We start from the raw sequence: 14,828 nt of genomic DNA, 5'->3' as shown, positions 1-14,828 counted from the left end.
AGCCAAGCTGGCTGAACATGATGGGAGGATATGCAGTGTCTTGCAATGGGGTAATGTAACACACTCAATCGCTGCAGAAAAGGTAAGTGCAATCTCATGAAGTATTTATGGAGGGACTATGATGGAGTGTTTACCCCACACCACCCCTGAAGGGGCTAAGGTGGCTCAGAAGGGGTTAATTAACCTAGTAAGATGCACCTGGGGGGAGACTTAGGCTTGACTGACCAGCACTAATTGACGATGGAACCCATCTGAAAAGGAGTAGAGAGCTGTAGTGTGGAGATTTGCCATCACGCTCTGGGCCTAGAAAGGAAAGGAGCAAGCCCATGGGGAAAGCAGAAGCCTTGAGAGTCTTTCCCTGAGGGAAATGGTTTACCCAAAATGGGGTGGGGAGAGTGGAGAAAAAAACCTGCACAGGATAAGTAGTAAGAAGCCTAGGGAAATGACACCAAGGATTGAGATGGTGCAGACTTTGGCTGCTGATTTTCAGGTCCCAGGCCTTTGGTCCCTCTATCAGCCACTGGGGAAATGGCAGAGGCTTGAATCAGAAGACTGCCTGGAATGACACACAGATAGCCGGTCTGGTGAGACTTTTTGTGCCCTGGAATGGGGAAAACTGTATAGTGACCTGGGCAAAGAGCTAAGCCATAAAGAAGAAGCACTGTGACACTGACAGACAAGAAAGGCTGTGGTCTGAGTGAGTGATGGAAGAGGGAATCTGAACCATTCCCCAGATACAGCCTCAAGGAGGTGTCCCAGTGGTGAGTGAAACCCTGTGACAATTTGGTGGAGAATGTGGGCATGACAGTCACCCCAATACAAAGGGAATGTGAAGGCCCATCGTAGGGAAAGTGGACTATAGATCTGCCGTGTATAGATTCCTTCTTTGCAGAAGGCAGATTTAGCTTCCTGAGCTGGGCCCAGAGTTGCCACTTCCACTGAAAGGTGCTGACAGATGACAAAGAGAGATCCAGGCCCTATTTATGCAGATCCTGGGAGACCAGCAGAGACAATGGGGGTATACCTACACGGTTATTTGGCAAAGTTAGCTGAACAGTAATATTTACTTATGCTCCTCTGGGAAGTGAGCAGGAGCCACAGAGGTGGGAAATGAAAAAATGGTTCTGGCACCAGGAGGCCAGAAGATGAGAGTGCCATGCCTGTGAGCAGAAGGGACTCACAAAAAGAGAATCCCGCTAGTGGGATTGAGACGGGAAGCCCTACCCTGAAGGTGGGAAGGTGACATTTTACATGAGGAGAGAGCAGGAAGGGGAGGCATCTGTTTTTTCTGTGGGGAATCCAGGCTCTCCTGCCGAGCCCCGCTCCCCCTGCAACTGGACCAACCTGATGAGCCACCTGGATCCCGACCCCATCAAGCCCTACTCCTCCAGCATCTAGACTCCCACATACCCTGACCCCCCTGCCGAGCTCTATTTTCCGCCCCCCCAGACTCCCCCGTTGAGCCCCAACCACCTTCACCTCGACCCCCTTGTAGAGTCCCATTACCATTGCACCCAGAACCCCCAACAAGCACCTGTGTATCCAGATTCCCCCCCCCCACACACACACATCTGAATCCCCCACTGGGCTGCCCACACCCCAGACTGTGTTAGTCTGGATCTGTAAAAGCAGCAGAGTCCTGTGGCACCTTATAGACTAACAGACATATTGGAGCATAAGCTTTCGTGGGTGAATACCCACTTTGTTGGATGCATGCATGGGGTGAGGCTTGTTGGGGGTGTCTGGGTATGGGAGGTTCAGACGCATGGGTTGGGATGTACAGTGACCCCTCCCCACACAGCTGAGGAGTGATGAGGGCAGGAAGCAGGAGAGGATGCTGAGCTTCCTGCAGCTGGGGAATGTTACTGGAGGTGGGTCTGACACAGCCCCTAGCCACTCCTTTCAGGGGAAGAGGAAGTCCCATCTTCTTCTGCCTCCAGCCCTGCCAAGACTAGCAGCTGATTACAGCTCAGGGTAGGAGCCACTGGCTGGGATATTCCCAGCCCTGCGGTGATTTACTCTCTGCTGCCTACTCTGGGTTCTTGAGACAATGTACCTGCACAGCTATGGAGTGGTGCGTGACTGTTCTTGCAGCTTCCCTTTGCTTCCCCGCAGAAAAATGACTTTCTGACAAGGAAGCAAAGAAATCTGTGGGGGACATTAATTCTGCATGTGTGCAGTGGTGCAGAATTCCCCCAGGTGTAGGGGGGGCTGGGGCTTGTTGGGGTGGGGGTTTGGGTACGGGAGGGTCTGGATACGTGGAGGCTGGGTGGATGAGGGAGCAACTTCCTGTATGGTGTCCCCTCCCACTGTGGAGTGATGGGGGCAGGAAGTAGCAGGGGGTGCAGCGCTTCCTGCAGCCAGGGGAGTCTCTGGGGGTGGGTCTGACCCATCCCTGTCTGCTTCTTGCAGGGGAAGAGGAAGTTCTGTCCTCCCCAGGCCAGCTGGGACTAGCAGCTGAGCCCAGCACAGGGTAGGAGCCACCAGCTGGGGCATTCCTAGTCCCGTGCTCCCCCATGGTGATTTGCCTCTCTGCTGGCTGTTCCAGGCACCTGAAGCAATGCACCCATGCTGCTGGGGAGGGGCACGTGACCGCTCTTGCAGCTTTCCTTTGCTTCCTCTCATTTTCTGCAGGGAAGCAAAGAAATCTGCAGGGGGACATGAATTCTGCATATGCACAGTGGCTCAGAATCCCCCCGGGAGCAGAGGGTCAGGTGTCTAGTTGCAGTGTAGACATACCCTCAGAGTGCACCCACCTCTAGTCTTGGGCCTCTTATTCTTACCTGGCTTAGGTGGATTCTTGCAATTCTTCCACTCTTAGAGCAGGAGCCAGGTGTGCTAACCTGTCAAAACCAACTGCTTATTGCCCTGCAGGCATGAGGAGGTTTCAGGCATCTGCCTTTCCTCCTTTCAGGACCAATGATCTTGATCAACAGTCTTCTTAAAATAGTCTTTATATTTAGCAGGTGGAACAAACCACTAGAGAAAAAGGATTTTAAAACAATAAACAGTCTATATGCATATTTAGTGAGATCCAATCTTGTGCTTCACTACAAGCTAAGTTAGGCTTTCCTCTTAAATTTCAGGAACAGAAGAGAACTACATATTCTCCTAGCCACCCCAGCTCCTTCTATGTCCGTGATTCTTAATCTGGTTCTCTCAGGCTGTCTTCACTGACAAAATGTGTTTTAACTATGGGATAACTAATGTGTGTGGGGTATTCTTGTAAAAACACAATAGAGACAAGGCACTTCAGTTTTGCTACAAGGTAAACTAGAGAGACAAGGTGAATGAGGTAATATTTTTTATTGGACCAACTTCTGAGCACTTCTTCAGGTCTATATAGCTGGAAAGTTTGTCTTTCAGCAATAGAAGTTGGTCCAATAAAAAATATTACCTCACTCACCTTGTGACTCATACCATGGGACCAACACAGCGACAACAGTGCAAACTACAAGGTTAACTAATAGTGGGTGGTATAGTGCTGACCTCTGCTATCTACCTCCTGGTAGACCGTATAAGTGGCTTGGGATTTCACAGTGAGATAATTATTGCTTTTTGTTTCCTTGCTTTAAAAAACAAATAAACAAAACCCCAACCGTTGAAGACAGTCTCAGGCTATGTCTACCGGACCCACCTTTTAGTGACACGGCTGTGCCATTACAGCTGTGTCTCTAACAGGCACGCAGTGCAGCTGCTGTTTGCCAGCAGGAGAGAGCTTTCCTGCCGATAAAGTGCTGTTCTCAATAATGGCTGTCATTGACAAAACATGTGTCTTTCGGGGCGTGCTTTTTAACACCTCTGAAAGATAAAAGTTTTGTCTTTCACTTGCCAGTGTAGACAAAGCCTCCGTCTGACCTTATGCCATTTAAAGTGGTTTTGGTGCTCCCCACAAGAGGACGCAACAGCAGTTAAGTCTATTTGCTCTTGCATTGTCTTAACGACCCTTAAGTGTAAACTGTTAAGCTACTGGTTTCAGAGTAACAGCCGTGTTAGTCTGTATTCGCAAAAAGAAAAGGAGTACTTGTGGCATCTTAGAGACTAACCAATTTATTTGAGCATAAGCTTTCGTGAGCTACAGCTCACTTCATCGGATGCATACTGTGGAAAGTGTAGAAGATCTTTTATACACACAAAGCATGAAAAAATACCTCCCCCCACCCCACTCTCCTGCTGGCAATAGCTTATCTAAAGTGACCACTCTCCTTACAATGACAGGTTTCAGAGTAACAGCCATGTTAGTCTGTATTCGCAAAAAGAAAAGGAGTACTTGTGGCATCTTAGAGACTAACCAATTTATTTGAGCATGAGCTTTCATGAAGCTCATGCTCAAATAAATTGGTTAGTCTCTAAGGTGCCACAAGTACTCCTTTTCTTTCTCCTTACAATGTGTATGATAATCAAGTTGGGCCATTTCCAGCACAAATCCAGGTTTCCCCCCCCCCCCGCCCCCACAAACCCACTCTCCTGCTGGTAATAGCTTATCTAAAGTGACCACTCTCCTTACAATGTGTATGATAATCAAGGTGGGCCATTTCCAGCACAAATCCAGGGTTTAACAAGAACGTCTGGGGGTGGGGGGGGCGGTTAGGAAAAAACAAGGGGAAATAGGTTACCTTGCATAATGACTTAGCCACTCCCAGTCTCTATTCAAGCCTAAGTTAATTGTATCCAATTTGCAAATGAATTCCAATTCAACAGTTTCTCGCTGGAGTCTGGATTTGAAGTTTTTTTTGTTGAAGAATTGCAACTTTCATGTCTGTAATCGCATGACCAGAGAGATTGAAGTGTTCTCGGACTGGTTTATGAATGTTATAATTCTTGACATCTGATTTGTGTCCATTTATTCTTTTACATAGAGACTGTCCAGTTTGACCAATGTACATGGCAGGGGGGCATTGCTGGCACATGATGGCATATATCACATTGGTGGATGTGCAGGTGAACGAGCCTCTGATAGTGTGGCTGATGTTATTAGGCCCTGTGATGGTGTCCCCTGAATAGATATGTGGGCACAGTTGGCAACGGGCTTTGTTGCAAGGATAGGTTCCTGGGTTAGTGGTTCTGTTGTGTGGTATGTGGTTGCTGGTGAGTATTTGCTTCAGGTTGGGGGGCTGTCTGTAGGCAAGGACTGGCCTGTCTCCCAAGATTTGTGAGAGTGTTGGGCATCTTCAGGATAGGTTGTAGATCCTTAATAATGCGTTGGAGGGGTTTTAGTTGGGGGCTGAAGGTGATGGCTAGTGACGTTCTGTTATTTTCTTTGTTAGGCCTGTCCTGTAGTAGGTGACTTCTGGGAACTCTTCTGGCTCTATCAATCTGTTTCTTCACTTCCGCAGGTGGGTATTGTAGTTGTAAGAATGCTTGATAGAGATCTTGTAAGTGTTTGTCTCTGTCTGAGGGGTTGGAGCAAATGCGGTTGTATCGCAGAGCTTGGCTGTAGATGATGGATCGTGTGGTGTGGTCAGGGTGAAAGCTGGAGGCATGTAGGTAGGAATAGCGGTCAGTAGGTTTCCGGTATAGGGTGATGTTTATGTGACCATCGTTTATTAGCACTGTAGTGTCCAGGAAGTGGATCTCTTTCTTTTTGTTAAGCTACTGTTAGGCTATGTCTACACTGGCAATTGAATGACAAAACTTTTGTCTTTCAGAGATGTTAACTTCCCCCTCCTGCTGAAAGACAAAAGTTTTGCCACGACAAGCACCAGTGTGAACAGTGTGTTGTTGGCAGGAGCGCTCTCCTGCCAGCTCCTGTTTTCCTAAGGGCTTGTCTATACTGGGAAGTTGTCGACAAAACTTTTGTCTTTCACAGGTACTTAAAAAAGCCCCCTTCAGGAAAGATACAAGTTTTGCTGACACAAGTGGAAGTGTGAACGCAGCTTTGTCGGCAGAAGCACTCTCCTGCCAACAAAGCTCACGCTGCTCGCGGGGCTGGAAGTATTTTGTCGGCAAAAGTGCCAACAAAGTACCAAAAAAGAGCATTTACACATACTGACTTTTAGCGACAAGGCTATGTCGACACAGCCTTGTCGCTAAAAGCTGCGTGGTGTAGACAAACCCTAAGTGAAATATTCAGTCCTTTCTATGGTACAGAAAACACTATAGCCAGTGGCAGGCCAAGGTACAGTCTTAATTAGTAAAGAGAACCCTCATATTTTCTCAGACATGCCATATCCAAATATATGTCCTCAGGGTCCTCTATTTTTTCATATTTTGTATATATTTGTAGCCAGTTCCTCAGCAGGTATAAAACAGCATAAAGAGAGTTGTACTGATTTCACCAGCTGAGGATCTATCCTTAAATACATAACTTGTTCAGTGAACAAATATTATTATGACACTTGGACATTCATATATATGCAATTTTTCTCCTTATAGAATGTGATTTATACATCTTTTTTTTTACTTTAATCTCTTTAAAATATTTTCCTTGATGAAGTTAAGTGTTTGTTGCTATTGGAGCATATATGATGATTTGTTGCCCACTTTTTTGTGGACCTATAAAATATCCTGTTTCTTAATTTGGAGTTCCCCTGTTGTTTGTTTTTTTTTCTTCTACATTGCTCCTTTTAAAAAGACACTTGTCAAAGTGTTGGATACCAGCACTTTTCTCTTCCTATAAATCATTTATGGCTGCTTGCATTATTCTAGGACTATATCCAATATCAATGTCTATAAAATATCTTGTGATTTCTGCAAAGCTTTTCAGTTAATCAGAAATTAATGATGAAATATCTCCATTAAATGGACTTTACTTATGAACTCATAAATTTTACTTGGTATAAAGTGGTTAGGCATACTTTTTTAATGCTGTCAAGATAAATGTAATAATCATGTATCAAGACTTTATGATGGCTTTTCTGGTCATCTGCCTTTGTTTTTAACAGACATTTAGCATGTTACTTTAATCACACTCCTTGGAGTGGCAATTTCTGACAACCGGAAGTGGAAAGGCCAAATCAATGCAGTTAGAAGGAAGGTGGTTAGATATATTGCCATTATGAAACAAAATAGTGCCTGCTTACACAATCTGTATGTTGTGTGATCGTATGGAATGTTTCCTCTATTTGCTATGTAGCTTCTCTAATTGTCCAAATAAATGGCAACACAGCAGTTGATGACCAAGAAATTCAGCCATTTGACTATTGTCAGTTTCCTCATTAAATTGAATTTTCTATTGGTGAGGGTGATGCAGTGACTTAGTATAGTTGCCTTTCACTTTGGAGACTTGATTTCCAACATCCGACATTAGAAACCTGCCACAATCTGGATTCAAACTTATGTCTAAAGGTGACAAATATTTTTAAATAATATAAGGGAAATAATTCAATAAAGAGAATCTTAACATTATAAATTGTGAACATTTCTGGGGAAAGAATCTGGCTTGGTTTATTGATCAATCAAATTGTTTGACTCAAACCAGTGGCTTCTTGGGAGCTAAAATGCTGACTGGACAAATCATTAGAAAATATGCTTCAAAGGACAATCTTACAGGCAGGGTGATGGGCAGCATGACCTAACAGACCTTTTCCTTCTGTTTCTTCTTTGACTCTCTGATTCTGTAGTTATCCCATTACCTAGTATCATTTTTAACACTTAGCTATGTTATTTTAAACCCATACAGAACTCTTCACTTCTTAGCATCCACCTGTATTTCAGTTTTTTTGTTGGCCTATCTCCTTAATCAGCGGGTGTTTCATATAGAGCTATGAGAGTAACTGACTTGTTTTGCTTCACTGGCAATTCCAAAAAACTGAAACACAAAAAATTTTATTGGCTTGAACCAAAACCACTTTTGTTGTTGTTTGAAATTTTTAGCGAATGAAAATTTTTAAAAATTGTCTCAGGTTGAACAACTTTCTTTGTTCATCTCTAAGTAAAATGTTTAACTTGGATTTTGAGTGTTAATTTTTAACTTTTTAAATTTTCTAAAATGAGAAATTTTCAAACAAGTCATTTCAAACTGAAAATCAAAATGTTCTGACTTTCATATTTTTTACATGAACAATTTGTTGAAATTGACACGAATTTGTGAAATGTTTTGTGTTGCCAAATTTACATGTTTTTCACTGAAAAGTTTCAGACAAATTTTTTTACTTAGTTCTACTATATTGACACAATAAATCGATTGGATTGGACCCAATTCTGCTCCGTGGCAAAACTGTCATCAATTTCAAAGGGAACAAGTCCATTATCTGCAAGGTGTGAAGCTGACTCGTGTAGTTAAGACAGTCTCATGTTTTGGCCCTGGACGGTGGGGTTTGGGCTTTGGTTTCAGCCCCGGGCCCCAGCAAGTCTAACACCAGCCCTGGGAACCCTATTAAAATGGGATACTGACCCACAGTTTGAGAATCATTGCTATAAGACATATCCCCACAGAACAAAAAAAAATTACATTGTGACCAAGCATCACAATCACTGGCAGAAAAAGTGCTCTAGAACTCCAATGTGAGAGCAGCTTTCTGAGAACCCTATTACCGCACAGAAGGACCAACTATATCAGTAGCAGATGAGGGTGTAAGTGAACTATAAGGCATCATTGCACATGCATGCATACATCCCTGCCTACTTCTCACTTGTGTGATGTGCACTTTAGATGTAGCTAAGAATCTGGCCCACAGCCTCTGTAGGACTGCTGATATTTCAAATAAGCAATTGCTTGTAGGACTGGTAAACACAATTGTGCTATCACTGTCGGCCTCAGGATCTAATCTACGATGACTTTTTATTATGTCCGTTATATAAGGACCCACTTTATAAAGCTAATTGCCGATTACAAGAGAAGCATCTCCCAGAGAGTAGCACCAACACTGATATTTTAACTGATAGATGCGTTATCAGAAATAATCTGATTTTATAGTTTGAAAATTACAGTCCAACAGTATACCCAATTAAAATAATCAGTAATCAAAAAAGCAATGTGTGTGTGTGTATGTGTGTGTGTGCGCGCGCGTGCACATAGATAGGTTTCAGAGTGGTAGCCATGTTAGTCTGTATCAGCAAAAACAATAAACAATCCTTGTGGCACCTTAGAGACTAACACATTTATTTGGGCATAAGCTTTCATGGGCTAGAACCCGCGATAGATAGTCACACGAAAATCTAGTGTGGAGGTGTAAAGGATTGTACCAGAAATTCCACACTTTTCTCTTAATTATATGTGAACCTGAAAACCCATGTGTAAATAAAATTCAGGCAATGGTTCTATGGAACATATCATTTAAAACATATACTGATGACTCAAAAAAATCTCTCTCTGCTCAAGACCTGTTTCCTTCTGTTCAACCCTACATCTCTGTCTGGTCTTTCATCAATCTCCTTATAGACATTCTGGCATCTCCTCCAGTTGTCTAGCCTTTTCTCAGTCTACACCACCAAAAATCTCACCCCAGGCTTTATTTTACCTCTTGATTACTGCACCCTCGCCCTTCCTCCAATCAATTCAAAACGCTCCTGCTAAGGTCATCTTTCTGTCTCACTGCGATTACCACGTCAACCCACTACCAGCTCCCCCTTCACTTCTGCATCCAATACAAACTTCTCTTTCTCTATTCAGGCCATTCACAACTTAACCTTGCCTTACCTATCTCATTTAGTAACTTATCACGAACGCTTCCAGCTGATCTAGTAACTTACACTTATGTCAACCTCTGCCTTTGCTGTGCCAAAGTTCCTAGTGCTCGCTGCCCGTCAGTCTGCATCTCCTTCAAGTGTTCCTGTGCTGCCTCCTATGCACCCCCTTATGCATAGGAAAAGCTCCTCAAAAAAAATCTATACCGCCACTGCCTTACTCTCTCTCAGATCCCACTGTAAGACTTACCTCTGCGCTGGTGCCTACAAAACATTGCCTGCTGACCAAGGGTAGGCAGGTAAAGAGCTGTGACTTTCCCTCCCTTCCTTTTCCTACTCCTCAATTTTACTAACTCCCATGTTCCTCCCATTCCCATCCTGTCTCTACTTCCAATTAAAAATAAAACCCAGCCATAAATGTAACTAACTAAACTGTGCCAGTCGTCACCTTTGTGTTTATATCCTCATCTCCAACCCTCCGTTTGTTTGTGTCTTGAAGATTGTAAGCCCTTGCAGGCAGGGATTCTCAGGTTCTGTGTATGTACAGCACCTAGCACAGCGGGACTCAATCCTCACTGGGGCCTTTGTTATTCCTACTAAGCATTCATATTATGGTAATGCCCAATGTATTGTTTCTGCCTCCTATACTACCAATATACATATAACTGTGGCATAAATCATACTTTGCATCTCTTTGAGTAAATACTGACTTGGGTTTATGGACACATGGATTTGTACCTGAAACTGATTTTTAAAAACGGGCCTAGTCCTTCCCTCACAAAGGGTGTGTGTGCATATACGCGTGCTAACAATGCAAACCAGTGTGCATGCAGCTGTTTGGATTCTCAAAGCACAGTGCCAGTGAACTTAAAATCAACAGCAAGGAACTAATTAAAAATTATACTAGTTAAAAGCAAAGCTAATTAAAAGCAGTTTAAAAAGATGAACCTTTAATTGAAGTGTAAAAGTAGCTAAAGAGTCTGAGATACAAATGGAAATTAGGACTAAATGAGTAAAATAAAAGCTCTAGCTATATAAGATCTGAGACTGTGGGTTTTTCACTTTAAATAAGTCTCTATTTTGAGGATCAGGAAGAGATGTACAGTATTCCCTAATTGTGCACCAGCTCATGGCAGCACAAGCCAAGCCAGTATCTCAATATTAGTATGGAAATAGACAGATAAGTAGATTAACTGGATACATGTAGGATGTAACTTGCCACTTCCAGACTGTTGCAGCAGGAGCCAGAAAGATGGGGGGGTGGGGTGTATGATAGAGAGAAGAGGAAGTTGCTAGAACTCTGTTCTGCTTTGCAGGGGAAGCAGCTGGGTTCCTGGTGGGAGGTTATTAGCACACTACTGGGGAGAGAGAGGGTCTTGCCCCAAGAGAAGACTGCTAGTGGCTTGCTACTTTCTCCAGAAGTAATGGGCATTCAGAGGGAAGGGCCTATAATGCATCTGGATTCAAAAGAGAAGTTCTACATCCCAGCTGTAACTTCATCTTTATGACTGAGTGGCCGACTTTGTGTCTGTCTTCCATTGTGAGGCAGAAATAAAATAAAGTAGTAGTGAAATAGGTAACGCAGCCAGATTTTTAAATAAGGTTAAAAATAAGGTTAAAATAAGGCTGATCCTGTAGTAGTGGGGAGTCACATCAGCATTAGGGTGTGTACATGCTCATTTTACATGCCTAAGTGCTGATTGGTGCATTCAAACTTAGGATTTGGAGATCCTGTCAGGTCACATTGAAAACTGGACCCTCTGTGTCTCTGATTACTCCGTGCTGCAGAGTTGGACACTCCTGCTCTGGTGGCAAGGATTGTGAAAGAGGCAGGAAACAATAGACTGAAATCTGGATCTCAACTTTCAAATTTGAGCCTACCTTTAATAAACCTAAAATCTTCCAGGCGATTTTAAACTCCACAGCTAAAGTTGTTTGTTTTGGCTCTGGGGTTTGGTTCTAAAGCTTCTGTTGTTTCCTTGTGCTGTCATGTCATATAGTTCTGTAGAGTACTAAGACCGTGGACCTGATGTCTTCAGAAGGATTTAGATATTCAGTGTTGGATGAGATCAAAGGTCGTGCCAGGCACATAAATAAAGAGGATAGCAGCAGCACGGAAGCTGTTCTATTTTTTGTGTTTTCTGTAAGGCTCCTTTGAAACTGCCTGTGTTTTATCTATCGGAGCCTGCCTATAAGTTTTATGTCTAGGGTGGAAGAAGAGAAAGAGATTACTTTGCTGTATCAAAATAATATCTACACAATAGTTCAACGGTTCAGTATATTGTTTACCTTGATCTGCCTTTGAATTATAGATGGCCGCTTGCGCTTCAAGCGAGGACATCTGGAAAACAGGACTTTCTGGCACTACGTACACCTTTAGGATGACTGCTTCTGTCTTAAAACTGTTAGGATTGATGGTCACTCTCCTTTCTGGAAATCTCATTAACTTTATAGTGTAGACCAGGCTTATGCCAACCTAAGCTACCTTGCGTTGACCTAGTTGTGCATGCATCTATGCTTAAATTTTGTCTCCCACCAATGCAAGTGGTCAGTTATGCTGACATCGTAACACTACCTCCCCAAGTGGCGCTGAGCCAAAGTCAATGTACAGAGGACAGCACAGCATATGTGTAGACACTGTTACTCATGTTGACAGTAACAGTCCTCCAGCAGCTGTCCCACAATGCCCCACATTAACCACTGTGGTCATCTCTGTGAACACCACTGCCCAGGGTCAAGTAGACTGGAAGCCCATACTCCCCTTTAAAGCCCTGTGAGTTTTTGAAATGCCTTTTCCTGATTGCCCAGCTTGGTGAGCACACCTAACAGCTCTCCATTGTTGAGTGCAGCTTCCCAGATTGTCACACCGGCCAGATGCACTCCAGCCTGGAGTAGACAGGAGATATTGGATCTCTTGGGCCTGTGGGGAGAAGAGGCTGTGCAGGCACAGCTCCGAACTAGCCATAGAAATGTGGACATCTATGAGCAGGGTGCTCAGGGAATGCAGGAGAAGGGGTATGTCAGAAACCAGCAGCAGTGCTGTGTGACAGCCAAGGAGCTGCAGCAGGCATACCAGGAGGCCAACAATTATCTGGTGCCCAGCCATGGACCTGTGGCTTTTACAATGAGCTGCATGCCATATTTGGTGGAGACCCACCATCACTATGCACAGCACTGTTGATACCTCCGAAGAACCAGAGTCATGGGCCCCTGCCATGGATGAGGAAGAGGAGGAGGATGGGGGACAGGTGACTGTGGGATCCAGTCAGGCAATGAGCCAGGACTTGTTTGTGACTCCACCGCAGTCCAGCCAGTCCCACTAGTCGAGCATGGGTGAGCGTGTTGCAGGGGAAGGAACCTCAAGTCAGCGTGTACCTAAGTTTTTTCCATTATAGGGATGCTCCTCTACTCCCAAAATAGCATGACGCAGCTTTTGATTTTCCATTACTTTACTCATGCTAGAAGAGGTAGTTGCTATCTGCTTTTCAGTCCCCTCTAGACTTATGTGGAGCTGTTTGTTTGGTGTACACAGGGATGTCCCTTGAATCTTTCTGAGAGATCTTGATGAAATTTCCCCATAGGTACTCTGCAATCATCTGCCAAAGGTTTCTAGGGATGGCAGCATTATTTCTTCCTCCACGGTAGGACACTTTCCCATACCACTCAGTGATAATTTTGGCAGACACCATTGCAGTACACAGATTAGCAGTACAGAGCTCTAGTGGGCTTCGGGATGCCAGCAGCTGTGATCTCTGTCTTTGTTACCCTCAGGAGTGAGAGATCAGATAAAATCACCACAGCTGGTGGCAAACGGTGACAGTATACAAGGCCAAAACCCTGTACTACTAGTTTCATGCAACTGAGCAATTCCCTCCTTGTTTTCCTAAGCCCCACAGGGCCATATTCACCATGGCTGGTGCTGTGACTGGGGCCATGCACAAGAAATCCCAAGTAGAAGTGAGAATGAGCCTCTACTTAACATTTTAGGGGAGCAAAAGGAGCGAATTCTGCATCTTAAGTCTTGCTTTCTGTAGTGAGTATACCAATAATGTTACCTCTGTGTTTTATCTGCAGCTGCTGCTGTTGTGGCCTTGAGGGTCTCCCTTCCACACCTGTGGAACATCTGATCCAGACAAGGAGGGGAAAAAAAAGGACTCTGGATGACATGTTCAGTGAGATCCTGCAAGCCAGTGCTGCATGGGACTCTAAGCACAGGGGGTGAAGGATGAACATTGGGGACAGCCTGGAGAAGGAAAGAGTGCAGGAAAAGGAGAGGGAGAAGCACCAGGACCTAATGGGGCTTCTCAGGCAGCAAACACAGATGCTGCAGACTCTGGTGGACCTGCAGGTTCAACAATACTGGGCTTGCCTCCCTTTGCAGCTTACAGATATTGAGTTCTCAGCATCTCCCTATACTGCCCACCAACATTCCACGTGTCATCAGCGGATGCTGCATTACCCCACCACTCCACTGGACATTAAAGACTATCACAGCTGCACATACACTGCTCTATGAAAGCCACAGTTGTTGGTGTAGGTGTAGCTGAAATGCCCATGAATATTCTTTCCCCTTCATAAGTTTTTGTTCTCTTAATTTATTAAGTTCTAGTAATTTTTTTAAATATATTTTTTTTACAATTTCTTGGGTTTTTTCACTTAATTCTGTTATGTTTTAAATATGACATTTAATTTGTAACTCCTCTAAATTAGTTTGCAACATATGCTACTGAGTGCTTAGTGAGTCTGAACACAACCAATTACTTGTTACTAGTATGACACAACTCCTAGGATAAGCCACAAACAAAATTTAATAGATGTATTGACAATTTTATATTCCTACCTATGCAGTAATCACCACACAACTCCTAGCAGGCCATAAAAGACAGAGGCAAGTAGAACACAGTACTGTTACTGTGGCTCACTGTTAAAATGGCGTTTCAAAGCCTCCCTGAGCTCTTCTAACAACCCTTGTGTATGGCTGTTAAAACTCAGCTGCTCCACCTCCACTCTGGCAGAAAGGTTCCCCGTTTTGCTTCACATATATTATGCAGGACACATCAGGCAGCTCTAACCACTGGGATATTTTTCTCACTGAGGTCAAATCTTGTGAGTAAACAATGGCAGTGTCCCTTCAGTCAACCAAAAGCACATTCAACTGTCCTTCTGCACCTGCTAAGCTAGTAATTAAATAGTTCCTCAGTGTTGTCAAGATGGCTGATGTATGGCTTCATAGACTCATAGATCTTAAGGTCAGAAGGGAC

The sequence above is a fragment of the Chelonia mydas genome, chromosome 6 (assembly GCF_015237465.2).
Source record: "Chelonia mydas isolate rCheMyd1 chromosome 6, rCheMyd1.pri.v2, whole genome shotgun sequence".
Lineage (NCBI taxonomy): Eukaryota > Metazoa > Chordata > Testudines > Cheloniidae > Chelonia > Chelonia mydas.
This window is presented reverse-complemented; position numbering follows the sequence as displayed.